At 30.9% G+C, this 7,034-nt stretch overlaps 1 long non-coding RNA gene across 1 annotated transcript; it reads left to right on the top strand.

Moving 5' to 3' along the window:
- Nucleotides 1-1,367: 1,367 nt before the first annotated feature.
- LOC128232041 (uncharacterized) lies at nucleotides 1,368-3,981 on the top strand. The gene is made up of 4 exons (XR_008260475.1): nucleotides 1,368-1,488; nucleotides 1,962-2,122; nucleotides 2,379-2,522; nucleotides 2,969-3,981. It is a non-coding gene; the product is annotated as an uncharacterized LOC128232041 (long non-coding RNA).
- The last annotated feature ends 3,053 nt before the right edge of the window (nucleotides 3,982-7,034 follow it).

Below are 7,034 nucleotides of genomic sequence, written 5' to 3'. Positions count from 1 at the left end.
ACGAATTTTGAGACTATAAAGAAACAGTAACTTTGCCCAAAAGCAACTGAATTTACCTGTAAAGTAACGGGATTAATACACAACTCTCCCATAACCCTACACTTTTGTGTTGGTGATTTTAAAACCAAGGATTAATTTAGAAAAACAAATGTTATAATTGTTAAATAATATTAAAATCTCAAAACCCCAAACTTCACTTCCGTAGAAGATAATAGGGGCAATCATTGAAAGAAGTGAATGTAATTGTTATGGTACTGGGAAACCAAGATTACGAGATTTATGAAACACAGAGAATATGGCTCTCCTAACCTGTTATACAAGCCTGGCTTTGGCTATAAAAAAGTTATTCATATTTATATCATTGTAATTCAAATGCACACCATGTTATGTGAAAATTCAATATCTAACAGACGCCAATTTTTTGTAATTATAAAAATGTCTAATACAGCATTGTTTGATTTTCTTTCCCTTACAGAATGAATGTCTTTTTGTGAACAACTCGCGAACAATTTGTGAATATATTGTGAACACCAGTATTCGCAGGTATCATTCGCAGATTGTTCACAGCTTATGCGAATAATCAGCGCACACCTAGGACTGCTATTCGCAATTAGTTCACAATAAAATAATAGTTCGCAGAATGTTTACGGTTATAACTTTAAAAATGTTAAAGTTAACATAATGTTCACAATTAGAACATATAAAATGACAGTTTATCAAACGAAAGGGTTTCAATTCGCAGAATGTTCACATTTAAGTCGCAGAATGTTCACATAAAGAACTTTGTTACTGACTAGGAATAACATTTGTGGAAAACACTCTGTTAATTTTCCCTGTTTACAATATGTTCACAATTGTGACTTGTAAAATTCCACTAATCAGTCCCACAAAGATTAACAAATTAAGTTAAACAGTATATGGATTCCACTTTAAATGAGTTTTTATACTGATCGAGGGTGTTAATTTATCCTTGGTTAAAAAGTGAACATACATGTACCTATTGATGATGACCTTCAGACAAATCCTTTCAAAGGAATATTAACTACCAGTATGTAGAATTGAAGAATATCAAACGTTTTGTTTACTTTATTTTTTAAGCATGTTAACAATTCAGAATCAAATCAAATATTCAACAATGTGTCAAAAACATTCATATACATTCAGTACAAAGTCGGCAATTTTCGAGAAAAACGTGCTTAAAGTTTTGTTAATTTATTTCACTGACTTAAATTGTTATAAGTCACCATTTCCTCTTGTTAGATTTATTTAATTAACGTAAAACACATGGTTGAATCGCATCCATAAAATATCCATATTCTCCGACAACGATGTTGCCGATAGCGACGAGAAATAATAACAACCTAGTTATTTCCCTTCACCATATACGTAATTTCCGGTTTGTAATTGAAAAACGAGAAATTTTGAAACAATTACGTTTTTTGTCTACATTTACTGCTGTTCGAGGATGCTTCTGTCGAGTTATGACAGGTAAATATCATTGCAGTTGTATAAATTTAATATTAAGCTTTGTAAGGTTTAAATGATATAGAAAAAAGATTAAAATATTCGTTAATATAGTCATAAACCCGGATTAGTAAACAAAGGACTTGAACTGGACTGCTTTTATTTAATTTTCATACACCATTGTCCATAATTATGAGGTAATTTGTATAATGATATAACTTTCTCATCATGATCGAGTCAATTGTTTATGTAGTCAGGGGAGTACTGTGTTCCCGATGGACTTGTCAACGACACTGATATGACATTTTCATCATGATTTGTGTATTATAACTTATGAATGACCTTCATTTACTAGAAACACTCATCCTGACCATAACAACACTGTAGATAATTGTGATCTGTTTATGAGTTTTGATTACAACAATGATGAAATGACAAAAGATCACAGTGCACTACATAACTGTATTTATATGCATCATATTGCTATCTTATTTCAGGACAGTATCCATGCTCCCTGTCGGACACACTCACATGTTGCAGTTAACATTTCTCTGCCAGTCTTCTTCCCCCATCATGCCCAACTGACTGGTCCAATATTGTTCAAAACTATATGGAAATGCCTCGTCATCGTAGTTTGGAGTATGTGCAGAGCACTCCGGTACATTTTAGTTATTTATAACTTAAGTTCACAAATTAATAAACGGCTAATTAAATTATTAACTGACAGTTTTTTTCAAGTAAGGAGAATATTTGTGGATGCACACATGACAATCTTGTGATGCGTAATCAGAAGGCATATTGTGTAATACCGAATAATTAACTGGTTTCCATATTTTATTTTGAAATCATGCAATAGTTTAGATTAACAAAATAGCATGTATAAAATAAAGATGTATGTGTATCAAATGTTGCAGGATAACAAGCAGTTTATTTGCTTGATGAGACTGATTTGCCGGGGAAGGGAGCAGACACTGCTGTGAGCATGATGATCACTACTTCAAGTACCATGGTTTGGAGAAGAAAAGCCGAAATTGGCACTTTGGTCTTTGGAAAAGCAGGTAGATAATAAATTTTGCACATTTATCCCTATAGTAGAGTACTTTAGTTTTGAAAATACTTACCTAACAGAATTGAGCCCTAGATTTTCAAGAGTATTCACTTAAGATGTTAGCCTTTTAATTGTTGTCAGTTACATGTCAAAAAAATAACCTTGACCATAACTCAATAACTGTTGAAATTGATAAAATGCAACTTTGCATACCTATTGCCAGAGGACGAATGTATGTGTGAGCTTTCATAAGTATGTTATTTCTATATTACATTTCAAATTTTCAACAATGATCAACAAAAATAAATGCTGTTTTAACTAGTCAAGAAACTCCTCACTTTGTCAAAACACTAGTATGATATCTAAATCTTTATATAAGCTTGTTTTTTGTGTGCTTTATTGTGATGTCAAAATATGACTGAACTAGACATAATTTCTATCAATTCGTACTTTCAGCAAACAGGCCTGGCTTTGTGCAGTGCAGGTGTGTTGCATCGGATATGGTGTAGTTTACCTTGATGAAAACCAGAGTAGTTGTGTTACCTGAACTCCTTTCCGAAATCTGCATCAAGGGGATGGATCTTGAATGGCAGTGGTATTAACATGTCAGACAAGATCAGATAATACAGCAGATTTGACATGTAAAAAGACAGTGTGCCTTTGACAGTCTCAACCAAAGCATTGAACAAACTGTACAACCTGTTAATTAACTTTTAGAGCTGTTTGTTTGGACTAGTGTTTGTCGTTCAGAAATAAGTATTAACATTATTTCTCAGTATGAGAAAACTCCAGGAATTAGAAACTTACTGATATTTACTATAACTATGTAAACAAACCTCTTAGGGGTTTAGCCAGGTTAAAGAAAGACAGGGAGCCACAGAAAAGACTTTTAAGAGACAGGTTTCCATGTGTCAATAGAACACCCTTCATTTAGCTGTGAAGAATTTTAACATTTTGAATGTTACAGAAAATGTAAGGAACATTGTATAATGTTTAATTGAAGTACTATTAGGTTTCAAGTGCCAAATATGTAAAGCCTGTGTGTATTTATAATCATGTTAATATAAAGTTGTTATCAAAACAAAATCAATATTTGACTGTCTTAAGCTTTTAATTCTATGAAGGCAGGAGGTTGCCAATCTATTTCTTAGTTCTACCTTTTTCATAACTGTGGCCAGGGGTTTGCAGGCCCTTATAACACTTTAAAAAAAACTGATAAAATTTCAATTTTACTCTGTTAACTTTGATATGGTAATCTAATCTTACTGCAGCTCATTTCTGCAATATTATGACTGAAACTGTATGTTATAACAATAAGTATGGTTACCTGTAAGTTACTTAAATGGAATTTTTTGACAAGTATATAAGACAAAATTATTGGAAAAAATAAGAAAAAATGTATAATGCATGTATGTAGACAAAAACAAAATGAATAATTACTTTGTGTTTGAATAAACTGTATAATAATTGTTTTCACTTCTTACATTTGATATATTCTCTAAAATGGCAATTTAGGATTTGACTCCAAAAGTTTTGCACACAGTATCACAATATATATATATATATATATATCACAGGTTATTCACATCTACTGATCTCCAATAGTTCACATTTATTGTTCGCATATTGTTAACATTTATTGGTTCATAGTTCGCGAATGGTTCACATGTACTATTCGCAAATTGTTTACATGTACTGTTCGCAAATTGTTTACATTTAATATTCGCAAGTTGTTACCATTTAATATTCGCGAATTGTTAACATTTAATATTCGCAAGTTGTTACCATTTAATATTCGCGAATTGTTAACATTTAATATTCGCAAGTTGTTAACATTTAATGATCTCCATTTGTACAATTTGTTCACAATTTGTTCGCAATTTGAGTTCGCAGATAATCTAATTTGCATGTGAAAAGTGAACATTCTGTGAACATTGTGCGAATGAATTCTTAGAAGAAGATACATGTTCGCAGATAGTTCGCAAAATATTTACATATTATTCACAATAACTGTTCACATTTAATGCATTTTTTCTGTAAGGGTTAAATAACAACAAAATACGACTGTTTCATAAGTATATAACAGAAGAAAAAATGTTCAATACACATCCAAATCATCGTTACTATGACAATTAAAGGTTACCATAGACAAACAATAGCTAAACCTCCAAATTTTGTTGACATTTAAACTGAGATAAGTCATTCAAAAATATCAGATAGAACAGAATATATAGGTGATATTAGTTTTCACCCTGACCTTTACCGGTATGACTTCTTAAGAAGCTAGACAATGAACTAGTTCTTACACAACTCTGCTTTGATATACGTTCATGAACACGTAATACTACCTTTATACATTTACCATATATAAATATTATTAGACAATAGTTTCTGACAAAGGCGTATATGGTTAACAGAGTCGAATACTTTCTTACAGTCCGCAAATACAATATATTCTTAACATCACCAAGACAAAAGTCAACATGTATCTAAAGTGAATGACAAATTATTTAAGGTACTGTAATTATTCACAAAGCAAGTAATGATATTTTATATGTAGTTAAAAGTCTTGCATTCAGAACTTTAGTATCTAACGTTCATGGCAAACCACTATACATTGGGGTCAAGTTTACCTTCATTGTTTTTATAATTTACTATGACTCCGAACATGAGGGAAAATACCAGAATCCATGCACGGAAAAATCTTCATAATTATTTTGATTAAAACCCCTTGCCGTACGTGTCGGTTTCATGTGCCGGTATGAAATGCATACGGCAGCGAGATATAGTAGCTCATACATAAGGGGGAGAAAGGTTTTCAACTTTGCATACAACATACACAAAGAAGAAACGCATGCAAAAAAGAAACAAAATAAAAAGATTGACATTGAAGTCAATAAATGACTATTTTTTATGAGTTTAATAAAGCGTAAAATACGGTTTGTTTAGAGGGAAATTTATATAAAAAATAACTTTTTATATTGATTTAACACTTAAAATTTTATACTTTTTCGTTTAAATAGGGAATAAATTCTAATTTCAAATATTTTTATTGGTGTTATACATAGAAAGGAAATAAAGTACAATTAAAAACACTTAAAAGATTTTATTTGACGTATATCCACATGGTGCATATGGTTGATTGAATCTGGGAGTAAGATTGGTCCCAAATTGAATCAATATGAATACATCTATTAGTAAATTTATCATGCACATACTACAGATCAGATACATGTTAAAAAATAGATATAAATTAAAATTAAATGTCGTCAGTAAAACACTTTTTTGCAAAATATGAAACAGTTATGTATTTTCAAGAAAGCTCGTTGATACAGTTCCGTTAATTTTAGTCTGGTATAGCTAGATACCGAAAATAGTCTATTTTGCGAAAATAGCATTCGACTACGAAAATAGCAAATGAAAACGTATTGCGTTAGTAAAAACAATTAAATCGACCTTATATTGTAGAAATACGATGAAAAATATGTTTCTTGGTTAGATATTATGACGACAAAATCGACTTTTATACAAATACTAAAAAAAGATGACGAAAAACTCGTTCGAAAACAACAAACCCCATACGAAAATAGCTAATAAAATGCGTTTTACGCTAGTTAAAACAATTAAATCAACACGATATTGTAGATACGTATACATATGATGAAAAAAATTATTTGGGGGTAGATATTAAGACGACAAAATCGACATTTATTCAGGTAATAAAAATGAGGTGACGAAAATCACTAACCCCTTACAAAAATAGCTAATGAAATACGTTTAACGCTAGTCAAAACACTTAAATCGACATAATATTGTAGATATGTATAAATATGATGAAAAAAATGAATTGGGGTTAGATAATATGACTACAAAATCGACATTTATTCAGATAATGAACATGAGATGACGAAAAACTCTTAAGAAAATTACGGTGCTTTCTTTATGCGGTCTCTGTTGAATACGATATAACTTCAATCCGTTTTTGTTGTTCACACATTCAGTTCTGAATTGTGCGTATAGCAAAAGTGTTTAGTAGCCTGATGTCACTAATTGATGATGATTGATACACGTGACCCTTGATTGGATTATCACACCGTCATCGTCGAAAATTTGATAATTGATGATAGGCATGTTTTAATTGGTTGAAAATTGTATTCACAATTAATGATGAACCTGCACTTTCAGTGAAATCCTTACGATTTTTACAATTTCATCCCCAATTTTGATTAGCTATATCATCACTATTTGTTTATATGTATTGATAATATGATTCATTTATAGCTTGGGTTTCATCAAAGCAGAATAGTTAAGTTTTAAGTTGTAAATATTTATTATCAGCGTGTTACTAAACTGTTAGTTACAGGCAATTTGTTGCACCAAGTATAAAATACACAGCTTTTAATTCAAAACGAATAAATAATTGATTATTGATAATTTCCATTGTTTTTAGTATGTTTAAAACCCCTGCTGTGCATCTCCTATTTATTGTACTGGTGTCACAGAGGGGGCCATTTCCTGTATA

Source organism: Mya arenaria, chromosome 4, assembly GCF_026914265.1.
Source record: "Mya arenaria isolate MELC-2E11 chromosome 4, ASM2691426v1".
NCBI lineage: Eukaryota > Metazoa > Mollusca > Bivalvia > Myida > Myidae > Mya > Mya arenaria.
The sequence above is the reverse complement of the archived record's forward strand: the minus strand, read 5'-3'. Positions and strand labels throughout refer to the sequence as shown.